The following is a 16848-nucleotide window of genomic DNA, read 5'->3' on the forward strand; positions in this document are numbered from 1 at the left end:
AAAAACTAAAAAGACTAATCAGAGCTAACACCTGTTCAGCATCAGTGACGTGCTGGGCAGTCTGAAGTGCTTTTCTTCTGTTAACTCATTTAATTTAATCCCTATGTCCCCAGAATTAGAAAAACCATGATTGTCCCTATTTTACAGAGAAGGAAAAGAGACTTCAAATGATGAAGTGCCTAAATTTTCCCAGCCTATAAAAGCAGGCTGCAATGTGAACCCAGAAACTTCCTTAACCACCACACTTCAAGTGAGCCAAGAAAGAAGGTACGTTCTCGGCACAAGGCCCAGAAACGGGGTCTCCAAACAACCAGAATATGAATATTTTTTTTAAAGATTTATGTGTGTATTTATTTATTTATTTGAGAGACAGACAGGAAGAGCAGGAGCGGGGGTGGGGGCAGAGGGAGAAGCAGACTCCCCGCTGAGCCGGAGCCCAACATGGGAAGAAGATCCACTTCCTCGGCTCCCCCTGGCCCCGCGTCAAACACCACTGACCAAACCACTTGCCCTGCCTTGGACTGCAGTGTCACCCAGCAACCTTCCGAAGACAAATGTGGCCTCCTGGCTGCTTCTATACTGGGAACAATTGGCTGGGGAGCGGGGGATGCTCCCCGAGCTGGCACCTAGAGTTCTGGTCCCCGAAAAGAAGCCCCCTCAGTCACAACAAATACACCGGCCTTCCGGTCAACACATCATTTCCTGTGAATTTGGTTAAATCAATCCAGGGCCTCGGAACTGACTGATTCTGGGTGTCCTGACAAAGTGGAGTTCTGGGACTGGCAAACAGGAGTGAGGTGGGGGGAGACCACTGCGAGGCACTGGCACCTCCTGGGCCCTTTCTGGGTAACCAGTGGTTTCCCAGGTTCTGCTGGCTGTGTACCCTGTGGGCTAATGAAATGTCATACTAGGCCCACGGGCAGAGCCCATTAAAGCGGAGCTGCTCTGTTTGGCGGCTGGAAGTGGGAGGCCCGGAGACAGTCACCCACCTTTCCACAAGTCCCTCTCTGTGGTGGGGGCTCCCCTGAATATCTGCAGGCCTCTGACAGCTTTTGTCCGCTCTCTGAGTCTCAGGGTACAATCTCTGTCTCAGATACCCCCAGTTCCTTCCTGGGGGTAGGAGAGGGAACCAACCCCATAGAAGCTCCCACTCGGGGACCGGGTCCCCCTTGCCCTGCGCCCAGGTGCACTCAGGGAAGACCTGCTATATTCCCTGAAGAGACAGGAAAGCCGAGGGGACTGTGTCCTGCTGTGGGCATGACTTCCAGCTCAGTTCTCTCCAAGTCATTCTGCTTTTGCATCGTCAAAGTGAGGCAGGGTGAAGCCACAGTTAAACTGGCAGAGCATTTAAAACAACAAGCACCGAAATGTGAAAACCCATCAACATATTAAAAGCATTAAAAATTTCATAAAACCAAGTTAAAGGTACATAAGGCCACCCGCTTTCCACCGTTTATGAGAAAAGACAGGGATGCCTTCTTCCCATTCCTAAAGGGTGCAGGGTTCGGTATCCCTGCATGGAGGACTCCAGAAAACCAGGACTTGTAAGCTCAGAGATGGTTTATGTTTCCCACAGACCCAAGGGCCTAGGACCACTGCAGCTACAGAAGACGCCTGGGAGCCAAGATGGTGGTGGCAGCACCAACAGTGGAGCTGTGGTATAGCTCCCGGGGGCCACAGCAGCCATGTCCGCAAGCCCTGGAGGCATGGCTGAGGGCTGCTGGGGCCAGGGCAGAGCCTTCCCGCAGCCTCATAGGCAGCTGAGGCCTAGAGACCATGGTACTTACTCATGACCATCCATTTGACAAGTATTTATTATTTTCTATTCTATGTCAAGCACTGTTCCAAGTGCTCAAGATACGTGTGGTTGAGATCAAAACGGGGTGGGATGGACCTCAGCAAGTACCTCTTAGAGATGGCGATATTTTTTCTTTTCTTTTTTTAAAAAATATTTTATTTATTATTTATTTGACAGAGAGAGAGCAGAGCAGGGGGAATGGCAGGCAGAGGGAGAGGGAGAAGCAGGCTCCCCACTGAGCAAGGAGCCTGACTCGGGGCTTGATCCCAGGACCCTGGGATCACAACCTGAGCCAAAAACAGATGCTTAGCTGACTGAGCCACTCAGGCACCCAGCAATATATTTTTTTTATGCTTTTCTATATACAAAAGGGCTTGTTGCTTTTAAAATTAGGGAAAGGCTATTAAAGTTATTAGAACTGTTTTGGAATAAATGCCCATGAAGAAAGTAAAAATGTGGAAAGGAAATACCAGGTAATTTCACATCTGCAGTAACAGTGGACTTTGCACTCCAAAGAGGCCTTAGGAGAGGTGGTCAGAAAATCAACACCAGATGGTTCTAGAGAGTTGATTCTGAGCTGTTATTGTCAAAGAAATCCGAGGAGAAGAACCTTTGCTGTGGGTCAGTCTGGTCACATTTCACTCATTGACTTGATTATTCATTCAAGATACATTTTTTATACTAGATTCTGAGCATACAGACATGAACGGGTCATCATCCTGTCCTTGAGAATGCCACTTCCTGTTGCAGGGCAGCTATGCCAGCAGTTATGTTAAAGGTGCCAATGGAGAATCAGGCAAAAGGAGCAGAAGAGACCACAGAGGAAGGCAGGCACTGTGTCCATTCGGCCGCCATCTTATCCTGGCCCATAGTACACAGCCTGTTACGCAGCAGACACTCAGCATATTGCTGAACAAATAGGTGTTGGGCAAAGCTTCATGGATATGGCGACCTGCACCTTGAGAGATATCTTTGCTTATCGCCACTGTTCGACTTGCCTTCATTTCTCCCTTGGCAGCATCAGTAACTTTTAAGTGCCCTCTGACCCACTCCTAACTTTGCTCTTACCACAGTCACCAGATGTCTTTGCATTTTCATTTTTCCCACAACGGTCCTTGATTTATTCTTGTCCTCATTTCATTTATAACTGCTCTTCCCTCATCCTTTTCTGCTATAAAAGACCATGTCTTGTGTCCTCACAAAGATGCAAAACAGTTTTCTAAAATTCTCTTCTGGTTCCTGCAGTACATTGTTTTCAGAAATACGTTCTTCCGCTAGATTTCAGGATGACAGTGCATGTCCTTTTTCTGAAGTATTCTAAAACTTATCCTGCAATGAAGGGAGATCTGTCCAGATCCACTGGTTGCCAGAAGATACAGAGCGGCTTTCTCTTGACATGCCTCACTGTCCATCTGGATGTTGGTGGAATCCTTTACTCAGGTATTCAACTGGAAGGGAATATAATGTGCATCGCTGGGAGCAATTTCTAATATCCGGAAAGCATTTACTTCTTTAGTTTAGCTTCACAGGATTGAGTCAGAATGTTCTCTTACATCTAGTATCTGGCTTGTTGACATTCTGAATAGATGAAATGTGCACACACACACGCACACAGACACATGCACAACTACATTCCCCAGAATATACTGTTACCAGAACTCTACCTGTATCTGTCATCCCCAAAGGCACCCTCTGTGTTGGAACTATACTTCCCCCAGCACACAGCTACCATCACAAATAGGCCTAACTACCCCCTGCCATTAGGCACACATATACACAACTTCCTGTCTATAGTTTTCTGGGAATTTATTTATTAAGCTAGGACTTGCAGTTTCTAAATAAATGCAGAAAGCACGAACTTACTGTCAGTAAGCTAGAGAAGAGAAGAATGAAGTTCTGCCTTGAAACAGAGAACCCGAGTAGTTGAAGAATGGATTACTGACATTTGGGGCAATCCAGACCCTAAGCCTCTAAGGCCCAGGACAAAAATCTAGAGAGAGATAAAATGTCTAGCTTCCTTCTTTGGCATCATAGGCCTGCTTCCTCTGAGGTCATGGAGTATGTACTGTACCTGACTTTGAGTCTCCAGTTGGCCATTGAAGACTTAGAATCACTCTAAATTCCCTCCAAGTTCAGGCAGTGGATTTTCCAATTGTTCTAACTTATGGTGGGATTACGAGTTTGTACTGTTTTGTGCATCCTGAGTAGGTATTTTAGTAGAAAGTTTAAAGGTTATATTAGGTATTGATAAGCAAATTCCATTTAAAACCAGAAACCCTGAGGCATTACATCTGTATTCATCCACTGACTCAATTCAACTAGTACTGATTGTCTACCTATCACGTGCTGGGCACTATGGTAGACACTGAGAGTGAACACCCGGCCCCTGTCCTCTTACAGGTTAGAGTCTAGAAGGTATTTCAGACTCCAAGGAATTATAATACGACATGATAAATTCTTCATGATGAACTACAAGCATCTTCTTCTCTACTCTTCACTCTGGGCCAAGAGCCAGACATAGTGGGAGAAAGCACTGGAGTGAGAGGTTGGGGCTCAGTATTGAAGGGTCCTGAATATTGTGTTAATAAGTTTAGACTTTGATGGGGAGCCACTGAGGAATGCGGTGCAAGGGAGTGCGTGGCCTGCTTGAAGCTGTGATTTAGGACATTACTCCAAGCAACTAGCCAAGGAAGGGGTAGACTGAAATGAGAGAGGAATGGAGCAGAAAGGTCACTCCAAGAGGCCGGCCCAGTCGCCCAGTGCAGATATGCAATACTGAGCACGTGAACTGAATGTGAGAGCGGTGGAAACAGAGAGGAGTGAGGCAAGTAAAGAATCTGGTGATCAGCTGCATGCGGCCATGAAGAGCCGGAACACCAGAGACGATGCAAAGGTTCTAGGTCCCCGGAAGATGGGGGTGTCAGCCCCCAAGCAGGAAAGCCAGAAGCACAAGCAGTACTGGGAGGAGATGGATAGTGTGGCTTTGGCCTTGAGGGGAATAGCATCATCCTGTCTACTCTTTCCTTCACATGTTCATTCACCGTATTAACTCCATTCCGAGATTCTCACACGTGAGGTGTTGAAAGGGTCTACAAAGGAAAGCCCCAATAAACCACTTGAAAAAGATACTGAGGCAGAATCAATGTAATGATGCTAACTCATCACTTAATTTCATATGCCCTGGGGTCCAATGCAGCTAGGCTGGTGCTTTCCAGCATCAAAACGTCCCCCCTCCAAACGAAGCAATTAACTTTCTCTGGGCTCCCAAAGGGTACGTGTAAGTTGTAATTTTCTGTGTGGAGCCAGTTGGGGCAGAAATGTAGGGGCCTTTGCCGAAATCAGGAAGAGTGTCAACTGTCAAGACAGAAATAATGCTCCAGAAATCTGATGATTTCAACTTACAATTTAAAAACCAGTCAGTAATTTGAAAGGCGAGCATAAGAATAAACTTGACGCCGCTTTGGCTTTATCATCCTCTGATTCCAGTCTCCAGTGTTCGGGTTCCCGGTAAAATTCCACTCTGATTTGCCCATCCCTTCGGTCTTTGGGTGGAATAGAAGACAAGTCACGGATTGGTTCTGATTAACTTCCATCATGAGGGTCAGCTCTTGATTTTCAGGGAGAGAGAGGGAAGGAACGGCACGGGTAATTAAAATCCACAGAGAGCACAAACATCCAATTTCACCAGCAGTTTCAAATCCTCCTCCTCTGATTTTTTTTTCATTAGAGGTGCCAAGTAGCAAAGCTCAGCCCACCTTCTGGGGCTGGATCTAACAAAATGTGGACTCATCAGAAGGCAAGTAGGTGGGCGCAAGAACAGTGAGAAGCGGGGATCGCTGGCCTTTCTGAAATAGAAAATCGGCCACTCTTTCTTGCTCTGTTGGCTTTATTTAGAAGAATCACAGTATCAGCACTGTTGGTTTCAACTGGGGGCTGCCAGGCTGAATTCTTAGAAAGGCCAGCTCGCTGTTCGCCACTGGAAGCAGCTCACGGACAGAGCACGGAAAATGGGTCTTTAGTGACTACAGGCAGAATGAAGGGACAGAGCAGGAGCTCGCCTCCCAGAGCACAGGCCCTTGTCATTGGCCTCAAGCTTTCAACTCGACCCGTTCGAACTTCTGCTGTGAAACAGAACCAGCGCAGGCTGCAGCCGCCAGCATTTCCGACTTCCTGAGACCCGGCTCTTGCTGAAGGCCTTCCTACGGCCTCTCATTTGCTTGCCATTCAAGGCCGCACATTATCTAACTAGAAGCAGACCTTACTTCTCACTGTTCTCCAAGTCACATTCATCAGCCTCTGCCCAGATTTACACACCGGCGCTGGAACATGTCTGCACTTCTCACCATCTTGCCTTTTCTCCTGTCATTCCTTAAACCCCCAAATGTAGATATTTTTCAAGGTCTAGCCCTTCCACGGAAGCTTCCCTGTTTCCCCAGCTCAAAGTGATCAGCACTGTATTCGTATGTCTTTTATGACACTTACCACGTTATGCTTTCATTATATCACAGTAGCTTGTGTTCCTTATGACTTTAATGTTCTAAGAAATGTGGATCATGACCCACTAGTGAGTTTTGAAATCCCTTTAGTGGGTCATGACCTGAATTTTTGAAAATTAAATAGAAAAAATAGAACATTTTAGAGTGCATTACACATAAACATATTTCTCACTTTGGTTTATGATCGAAAAGCTAGAAACTCATTGCCTCATATAGTCATGATGTTTTCAGCTTCTGTGTAACAGAAAGCCTTAATTCAACCAGCTTAAATAACAAAGGATTTATTATCTTATATGATGAGAAGTCTAAACGTGGAGGCAGCTCTGGGTTGGTTGATCATCAGCTAACCAACGTCAAGGACCCAGCTCTTTGCCATCTCTGTCATCCTTCTGGCTACCTCCCCTCATGTTTGCAAGATGGCTGCAGGAGTTCCTTGCATCATAACAACATCCAGAGTTCAAAAAAAAAAAAAAAGCAGCTATTTATTCTTTTTATCAGGAAAGAAATCTTTCCCAGAACTCCCGACCCCCACCAAGTCCCAGCAGAACTCTTCATTTCCCACTGAAATAAACTGAAATAAAATGAATGATCTACCCAGCCAAGAGGGGCAAGGAAAACCAAAATTAGTTTAGATGAGGATAAGAGCAACTTCCCTGAGCACTTGTCTGGTCAGGAAGAAGGGGGAGATGGATGGATCTGATGTGGGCAAGCAAAAGATCTGCCAACTCCCCACAAAGTGCCTGGGGGTAGGAGCAGAGTCGCTTTCTCTTCATATGCTCTGCAACGCGTGCCACGGAGCCAGTCTAGACAGTCACCTCAACTCTCGGGGATAAATTAAATCAGTCACTCTGCCTCAAAGTATAAATATTCATGGGATACAGAGATCGAATATCCAATCTGACATACTGGAGGTATTCTGCAGGCATGATTTGCCGATCTAGAACTCACCAGAGGCTCAGAGTTTCTTCTGTTTTAATTTTTCTATTGAATGTTTAAACGCGAAGGGCTAGATTAGCAACACTGTGCATTGTAAGACCATTTAAATAATAAAATACGTATCTGTCACAATGCACATGGCAAGCGAAGATCCCACAGATGGCAATGTGGCTCCTAAGAGGAGATGGTAAATGTGTGGCGGTGGGTGTGCAGGGATGGCTGTATCGGGCTGGAGAGACATTACGTCATCCCAGATAGGGGCTTTTTTGGGGAACCTGGCAGGATTACTGCTGAATCATGCAGCTAGGCGCATTATCGGCATGTCAGCTGGACAAAGGTCCCTGTAATTAAGCCCTGGTACCACCACACTCCTTGGCATCTTTCTCCTTCTGTGGCCATGTAAGGCCAGACTTGAAAACATGTATATATGAAATAACCATATGTGCAAGAGTCACAGGCCTTACAGTCTGGAGCCAGCACTACTTCTCCTCTCTTCCTCTGCACAACAAACACACACACACACACACGAGTGTGCACACACACGTGCACACCCCTTACCGGAGAAACCACAGGTTCGGAAAAACGTGAACTGCAGAAAACCTTTGCCTCTGAGATTCCTAGAATCCTCCTCTTTGCTGCTGATACACAAGCAAGATCCTCCCACCTGTCCAGGAGGGAAAACAAGCCTCATGAGTGTCTCAAAATTCCCTGAACGATGGCCTTGGTTCTGGAGTCACAGGGCAAAACTCTTCTCACCTGCTAGACCACAGGATGCTGCAGGTGAATCTGGTTGTCCTCGTGGGGTGGGAGACTTGCCTCTGCTGCTCATTTATGACCCAGTTGTAAGGCTGTGTTGGGTCTCCGGGTCTCGGGCACAGTCCCAGCTCTGCCAGAGCTTGCTTGAAGTTCCACGTTCAGTTTCAGGGGCCTCATTTGAAGAAGGTCCTTGGCAAGCCAGATGGTGTGTTTGCAGCCAGAACATGAGGTGTCCAGAGACTACGGGGAAATGATCCAGAAACAATACAGTAGTAGTCACGACCATCGTCTGGGGCTTTTACAGACATTTCCACACTTGGTTTAGTTTCTCTACCAACCTAAGCTATTTACACACATTTTAAAGAGATTCTAGAGACCACAGACCAGAGAGATTGACATCGGTGCCCAGGAACATTCACAAATGGGTTATTTAACAGATGGCTTGGGAACTTGGAAAAGGAAGTGGCAATTGCAGAGGGCCACATGGCCTCACCCTCATTTCCTCTCTGTAGCATGACCCATAATTGATAAGAAGAGCTAAAACATATTGAGTGCTTCCTATCTGCCTGGCACTCTGTTGTGTTCCGATGCATTTAAGCTTCCCAAAAACCATGTCGTGGATGCTATTATTATTTCAATTTACCGATGAGGAAACTAAGCCTTAGGGAGAGAAGTAACTTTTCTCTGTTGGTGGCTGCTCCTTGTTTTCCCTCTTGTACTTCAAAAGGCTCTCTCGTTCCCACACTTCAGGATTCACTACCAGCAAAGCTTTCCCTGCCCACCTGTCCCCTGAAGTAGTCCACGGCCACGTGCAGATCCTCTGTCACACTCCCCCCTTGCTCATTTCCTTCTAAGAACATCGCAGAGTCTTGTTCACTTACTGATTTGCTTGTTTATTGTCACTCTCTACCATTCAGATATAAGCTTGTGAGGCAGGGACTCTGTCCCTCCCGGTTGTCCTCTGGCAATGTCGAGCAGGGTGCCTGCAATATAATAGGTACTCAGTACAAATCCGAATGAATGAATGAATGAATGAATGAATGAATGGCATGTGTGAATGAATGAGTTTAATTAGTCAATGGGATTTGGACATGAGTTTGTCTCATGCCAGAGACCAAGTTTTCAGCCCCCTGCTCACGTGTTTACTCACTCATCCTCTCAATAAGCACTCATTAAATTATCAACTGGTGCCAGGCACTGAGGTAGGTGCTGGAGAATCAAATGAGTAAGACACAGCTCTGCCCTTGAAAATCTCACATAAAAGGGTGGTGGTAGTGGTTTGGCGGGGGGTGACAAAGTGGGTCTGTAAAAAAGCACAAATAAAAATATAATTTGATATGTCTTATAATAGAGTTAAGTACAAAATGACACAGCCAGAAAATGAAGAGACCACCTAAATGCCTCTGCCAAAGTTGGAACACTTCTACCAAGCAGGTGACTTTGAGCCTAACCTTGAAAGAGGACTCTGGACCATGGGGGAGAGAAGAATGTGTGCAGAAGCAAGGAGGGGAGAACTCATAGCTATATCTGGGGAGCGGCATGGAACTTGTCCCCTAACCTACACTGTTGAGTCATTCTTAATCACGATGCCCAGTTGTTATGAGGGTCACTGACCAATCGACCCCTTGGTGAAGCCATCGAGGAGGGGAATCCTGCCTGGGGGGGGTGGTGGGAGGGCACCAGGCGGTGTGTCTGAGTGGGCTTGAAGATGCCCTCTGATTCTAAGAGTGACATGACCCAGAGGACTGTTTCTCAGAGGAAGGCACCAAAAGGCAGAACCAGAAACAGCCACATTCCTGCCCCAAATAAGGGACTTTCCTGACAAGAGGGCTAACTATAACCACTGTGTATATATTGGCTTGTAGTTTTCAAAACCTCTCCTCAAACATTACCTCATTTGATTCTCCAAAAGCCTACTAGATATGTTCTGAAGCTTAGCAAGACCTTATTATTTATTGGATCCACGTTTACGGAGCACCAAGGCCCAGCCAGGAGGTGTCCTCGTGGGAGGGGCATGTAACCCTTCCTTTCTCTCTCCTTGCTGCCTAGAATGTGAACAGGATGGCTGGACCACGCCCAACAGCCTTGAATAAGGAAGTGGAAGCTGCATGTTGAGAATGTTGGAGTGACCAGAAAAGATGCCTTACCGGCTCCGGGCGGCTTACCTCCACAGTTCCTTTACAAGCGAGAGAAATTAACTTCTCTCCTGGGTTAGCCGCTGGGGGGTTGGATTTTTTTCTTCTTTCTTAATCTCAGCCCACACTGATCCTACCTGATACCGTCATACACATTATAAGATATGTACCAAAATAGATATAAAAAAGAAGCGATAAAATAACCCAAACAGAAGGTCTGTATTTTGTACCCCACTGGTACCAGTGCCACACACCAGAGGCTGCATCCCCGCCCCCCTTCATTTTGGAGACCTCTGGTCTTCTTGGCCCTTGCCCTGTGGTGCTCCATAAGGTTATGCTTATGAGGCTGTTTGCTTCCTCTCCCTGAATACATTTTGCTCGTTAAGGCAGGGGTCTGAAGCGAGTCCTCGGCACCAGCCTAGTAGAGCTGGGGCAGAATCCCTCCCAGGCCCTGCCCTCTGCGACCTGCTGACTCTGCCGGGTCTGTTGCCATCACCTGGACTTTGCTTTTGCAATGGGGAAAGCAAAGCAGACCAGAAAATCTGATGGAATTGACAAGATGAGATATAATCTGAACGCAGAGAAGTAGGCAATGGTGATTGTCAGGGAGACAAAGGCCTGCACTTCTAGTCCCCGCTGGGGCTGCTAAGGCGCACCCGCTGGCCGCCCAACCTCTCGGAGCACAGACTCCTGCTACCGTGGCCTGGTTCTGTAGGGAAGGGGGGGAGGCGGGGCAGAGGCAGAGAGCTCTGTTTTTTGAGAGCTTTCTCCAGCTCTCAGACCTGCTCTTCCCTGGAAGGCAGTGCCCAGGGGCTAGGACCACCATACCACATCGGAGATGGGCAGAGCACACCCACTTCCATGACCCCAAGTCTGAGGGTCAGCAGCTCCCCCGGCAAGGCTGTGCCCAGGAACCCAGACTCTGCCTGGTCTCTCCAGGATCTGGGCGAGTCTGTGGTCCCTGCCTCCACCCCCTTGAGGCATCAGTGTCCTGATTGTATCATGGCTTCAAAATTCCCTGACTCATGCCATCCTCAGATTTTTAAAAAGAGCTTATTCAAGTGGTGTAGGCTGCATACTCCACCCCTTCCCACTCACCCCAGCTATTTAATCACAGCATCCGTGCGTGTGCATGCGTGTGTGTGGCGGGGGGGGGGTGTCAGGGAAAGGCGGGGTTGGGGAAGGGCGGAGGGGCTCCTGAACCAGAAGGAGAAGCCCTTGAGGAAGACTCTGTGCTGATTTCATTATGAAAGCAATGTCCTGGCGCTCAAAGAACGCTGGCCCTTAACCCCAGAGCTGGGCAGGTCAGAAATGCGGACCTCTGGGACCGTGCAGGTCTGCCAAGGAAAAGCCACCAAGCTGGGGGAGGGATGCTTCCCCCATCACATCTGATTCCACTGTTCTCCCACACTGCTAGGTAGCCAGGCTGTCATGTGATTTGCTGGTAACCATGGCAACAAACCGGTTCCCCGAAGTGTGTGGAGAGGCATTGCACAGAGAGATGACAGCGGGTGCAGGACAAGGTGCGGTACCCAAGGGCAGCGGGACGCCCACCCCAGCGCCGCCGGGGCGATGGTCACTGTCCTTGTTGTTGAGGAAATAGTGACTTGCTCTCTTCTGAGCTGGAGACACTGGTCATTGGTTCTCCTTCTGAGACTTGTCTCCTTTATTTTGGAACACAGTTTCTGAAGATGAAAGACAAAAATAGCTCTCTCCAAAGGAGAGAATGCTAATGCACGCTGTGCTTTCAGAGATGGGCTTGTCGTTGTCAAACGTGCACCTGCCATAAGTGGAGGCTTGGGGTCAGTTCCTGAGGATCCCCCCACTGCAGAGAAAGCCCCTCTGAAGCCGGCAGGGCGAACACCCCGCGGGAAGCCCAAGCCTGAGAGAGAGTCAGTCTGTGTCCTGGAAGCCTGGACAGCAGGGTGCGGGGCTCCCACCAACCCCACCACCCGCACCTGCCACCTCCTGCTCGCAGGCATAGCTGGGGGAAGTGCCTCAGATATTCTTTGCTGTGAACAAGGACATATTACAATTTGGGGAAGCACATACCATTAAGCGATCCAGCACACCACAGCCCGAAGGCCGCTGCAGGGTAATGTGGGAGCTCGGAGGGCCCCTCGGGGCTGTAGCTCCAACCTGCTCTGCAGAGGCCAGCTGGTCCATGCTGCCTCCTCTGTGGGGTGCCCCTCCCCCCCCCCGAACTCCACCGGTTACTCCGCGGGTGACCTAGAGCAAGTCACCTGGTCTCTCTGGGTGTCAGTTTCTCCATCCTTACAAGAGGGAGAGTAATATTCGCGCAGCCATTCCCACTGGGCTGTTGTAACAGTCATGTTTGATAAGCCAAGGGAAAGTACTTCAAAACTATAAATCCCTACCAGATATCATCATCCTTTTTCTTAGTTGTAGAAGTAGCCATTCTTAAAGGGTTCTGAAAGTTGGAATGAGTAAGCAAACAGGTCAAAAGTTCTGGTAGGGCTAAGCTGCAGAAATCACCACGCTGGGGTGTGAGATAAGGTTTAGCAAGTGCAAAGCAAATCACATGCTGCATTTAACCCTAACAACACTCCTACTGATTATGATAATTTCCATTTTACAAATGAGGCCCAAATTCACATAGCTTGTGGTAGAGTCAGGATTCAAGTCCTGGGCGATCTGATTCCCAAGCTAAGACCTTAACTGTCACGGGGGCCTGTGCTAGGGCGGGTTCACAGACACATCTCCACACTGGTGGAGTGAAGTTACAGGTCGGCTCCTGGGGGGTTCACAGAACAGCATGGGCGGAGTGTGTATGTGTATGTGTTTGTGAAGATTGGGCTGCCTTCCTTCTCTGGGAGTTCCCCATTTGTCCCGTGCAATTGTGACTGTCTCTTAGGGTCCTCACGGAAGCTTCCAGGGCAGCCCAGAGCGCGGCAGTCTGCCCTGGTTTCAACGGTGAGACTGGAAGCGGGGCTAGCCGGCGCTGAGGCCAGAGAGATGGAGGCCCAGCGGCAGTGGCCGCGGAGCAGAGCAGGTAGGTCAAACACTGGGGTGCCAGGGTTGCCTCACCGAGTGCTGTCTAACCCAGTTACGCTGGTCACTCCTGACTCTTTTCATCCTGCCCATGGCCTGGAAAGCTCCCCGCTCAGACCGCCTGGGGTGCGTTTGGCACTGGGGACCAGCCCCTTCCCCCCCAGGCAGAAGGAAAGTGTGGCCCCAGGTATTTATGGCCCTGGCTCCCTCCCTCCTGGGTTACTGTGGGTGGCCACTCCTCTTATCTCTTCAGGGGGGATAAGGACTCCCTGCCCTTACTAGCCCTGGAGTACTACACTAGTCCCTGCTGACTTTCTTAAACCTGCACACCCTTTTATTAAATTCCTTTTATTGAACTCTCCTCCATTACCCAGCCGGAGCATGTTAATCTGTCCCTTCTGGGACCCTGCCCGATACAGAAGGAGGACAGTGCCTCCTCCCAGGGCTGTTAGGGGAAGTAGACGAGCGAGCAGGTGTGCCAAACCAGACAGCAGGTGCCCCAGTGTCAGTGCCCCTCCCCAGGGCTCACCTCCCCCTCCCCTGCCCCTGCCCCAGGGCTACAGTGTGGCCAGCAAAGGCTTGGACTGCCTGGCGGGGTGGCTGGTCCAGCAGCCCAGCCTCCCTTCTTCCCCCAGCCTTGGCTGGTTTGCAATGGGAAACAATGCATACTAAATAAATTGAAGCTGGTGATTTTTTTTGATGGGAAAAGGAAACAAAACATTAAGTTCATTGAAGGCACAAACTCAGGATCAGATAAGCATGTATAACGGTTACTCATTTATCCTAAAAATATTGATTAAGCACCACCATACGCAAAAGACTAAGCAATGAATAATACAGACCTGGCCTCATATTCTCCAATAGCTCCCCCTCAGTAGAGGAAACGGTGTTAAGCAAAGGGCACTAGGCATTCTTTTCCCTTTTACTTAAAATTGTGGCAGGAGGATAATGGTGGTGAGGGAAGTGACTTTTAATTGAGCACTACTGGGCGCCGGGCACCGCGCAGGGCATTGCATTCATATTATCTCACGTAATCTCCCAACGTGGGGCAGGCAGACCTATCACCTTTTTGCAGTGAGGAAGCTGAAACACAGAGACGGTATAGGACTTACCAAGGCCAGTGACCATTCAAAAAAACATTTATTGGGGCGCCTGGGTGGCACAGCGGTTAAGCGTCTGCCTTCGGCTCAGGGCGTGATCCCGGCGTTATGGGATCGAGCCCCACATCAGGCTCCTCCGCTATGAGCCTGCTTCTTCCTCTCCCACTCCCCCTGCTTGTGTTCCCTCTCTCGTTGGCTGTCTCTATCTCTGTTGAATAAATAAAAATCTTTAAAAAAAAAAAACATTTATTGTGCACCTACTATATGCCTTGTTCTGTCCCTGCTTTTCAAGAATGTACAGAGTGTTGGGGGTATAGCTCAGTGGTAGAGCATTTGACTGCAAGGATGTACAGAGTGTAGGAAATAAAGGTTCATAAACAGCTATTTCTCCAACAGTGGGTTGTGTGCAGTGATAGTGATATGTTCAAGGCATTATGGGAGCACTCAGGAGGGATCCTCAACCCCACATGAAATGTCAGGAAAGACTTAGGGAGGTCACCTGGAGGATGAGGTCTCAACGGATTTTTTTTACAGATAAATTGGTAATGGTCAGGTTGGGGTAGGGTGGTAGGGATAGAAGAAGGCCTCTCAGGCAGAGGGAGTACCATAAGCAAAACAAACAAACAAAACATGCTGCAGAGAAGGGAGTGTGGACTCAGGGTTGTGGGTATAGGCCAGGTCCTGGCAGAACTCTGTTTGGTCTCAAGAAATGTGGACTACCAGTCCCATAGCTTACCCTCTAGGTAAAGAGCCCAAGCAGGGCAGTAATACGGTTAGAGCTGCGTTTAGATAGATCACTCTGGCTATTACACGGAGGTGGACAAGAGTGGGAGCAGGGACTCTTTAGAAGGCCATCAGTGGTCATCAAGGCAAGAGATAATAAGGCTCCAAAGGAGGTCAGAGGTCCAAGTGATGGAGAAAATGCAACTGTCTGAGATTTAAAAATCTCAGAATTTAATGACTGATTGGTGTTGAGATACCTGAGTTGGGGGGGAGAAGGAAAAAGAAGGATAAGAGAGAGAGAGAGAGAGAGAGAGAGACTCCCTCCTAGTCCAAAAGAAAAACAAACTTGGGAGGCATGATGGCTATTGTCCTGTCTGGGACCTCTTGCATCTCTCATTCCACTTTGTTCTGATTACAGACCCCGAGAAGTGGAGCCATGATCCAGGCTGTGTGTGTCAAATTTGCTCCCAGCGACTTGAATCTGTGCAGTGGCCTTGTTCTAGTTACCAGACATGAGGTTGTCCAGTGATTCTCTTGATTCTAGGAATTGTCTTGCAATCCCTCCAATTAGTTACTTCCACGCACAGGCAAGTCAGGGTCAGTCCCTGTTGCTCACAACCAAAGAGCCCTGATGGAGAGAGGAATTCAGCCCCAGACCTGGTGGCTCTCAGGCCCATTGATATCCACGTGAGGACCAGCACCTCCAGGAAATACAAATCGGAGGGGAAAGGTCTGGGCTGGAGTTACTGGCATGTAGATCGTGTAAATCATGGCTGGAACTAAAAATGAATTTGTGCTGAGAGCGGGGAGGGGAGAGAATGCCAGTGGGCAGCGGGCAGCATCCAGAACAGAAGAGTCTGGCAGGAGGAAGAAATAAGAGCATGAATGTTCACAGAGAGCCCAGGACAACTAGGAGAGGCTAGATTTCATAGAAACCAAGGGAGTAAGTGTTTGAAGATTCAACAATTTGAAGATTTGCTGTATAGCCAAGGAGCCGGGTAAACTGGGCACTGGCCTTAGGACTTGACAAGGAGATTGCTGACGAACCACAAGGTGGGATTCCTAGAGGGAGGGGCAGGAGTAGGAAGCCAGGCGGCCTGAGGAGAAGCGAGGAAGAGGAGGCAGTGGCTTTGAGAGTTTTATGGGAGATTAGATAGGAGAGAGGAGAGAGTGGTGGGTGGGGGCAAGGTCAAGGCAGAGTTTAGGTCAGTGGCTCCAGGGCTCCTTTCAGTCAACACCTGCTCCCCTGTGCCCGAGAGAGCGGGGCTTCGGGGCTTCGGTTGTGCAGGTAACACCACCAGAGCGTTCTTTGCAGGCGTGGTTTTGCTGGAGGGGCGTGCATCACTGGAGCAGAGGGCTATTTGCAAAACTGACCGAGTACATAGCTGGCAGATACCTTGTACCTGCTTCCTGCCTGCCTTTGTTCTAGACAGGTCCAAAGGCAATACAACAACTAAGGGAAGAAAAAGAGGAAAACCTCAATCTGCTCTTTTGTATTCAAACTAATAATCTCCCCGCCCACCACCCCAAAATTTGGGGGGTGGAGAGAATGCTCAAACCATGTCTGAGAAATTAGTATTAGAAGGATAGTAACTACCTGTGTGTTAGTTGATGCGTGTGTTCCTGTAAGGAAGGCATGGCTTGGCAGGTCCATCGTGCTCACTGATGCTTCAGATAGACTTTTTCTTTAGATATTTACTGGCAAAGGATGAATGGAATAGGATTGACAAGATGTATTGAAAATCATTTAAAAATTCCCTGAAATTATAAAATGTGTATATGTTCATTGAAGAAAGTTTGGAAAATCCAGAAAGACCTAAAATAGCCTGGAGTTCCACCACAGTAGTACCATTTTGGAATATTTCTTTCTAGTCCTTTATTTCTAGTAGCAG

At 48.5% G+C, this 16848-nt stretch overlaps 1 long non-coding RNA gene across 8 annotated transcripts in view; it reads right to left on the reverse strand.

Moving 5' to 3' along the window:
* Positions 1-14388, reverse strand: part of LOC105241955 — a 118399-nt gene extending 104011 nt beyond the window's left edge. For 7 of the 8 annotated variants that reach the window (XR_004627857.1, XR_004627859.1, XR_004627856.1 and 4 more), the window contains exons 1-4: positions 8868-14388; positions 7987-8226; positions 7789-7894; positions 5201-5405 (exon numbers count right to left, since the gene is read on the reverse strand). This is a non-coding gene — a long non-coding RNA (uncharacterized LOC105241955). Of the gene's footprint in view, positions 1-2073; positions 3247-5200; positions 5406-7788; positions 7895-7986; positions 8227-8867 lie in introns of those variants that run through there. The other variant, XR_004627860.1, reaches the window with a different exon arrangement.
* Positions 14389-16848: the final 2460 nt, after the last annotated feature.

The sequence above is a fragment of the Ailuropoda melanoleuca genome, chromosome 9 (assembly GCF_002007445.2).
Source record: "Ailuropoda melanoleuca isolate Jingjing chromosome 9, ASM200744v2, whole genome shotgun sequence".
NCBI lineage: Eukaryota > Metazoa > Chordata > Mammalia > Carnivora > Ursidae > Ailuropoda > Ailuropoda melanoleuca.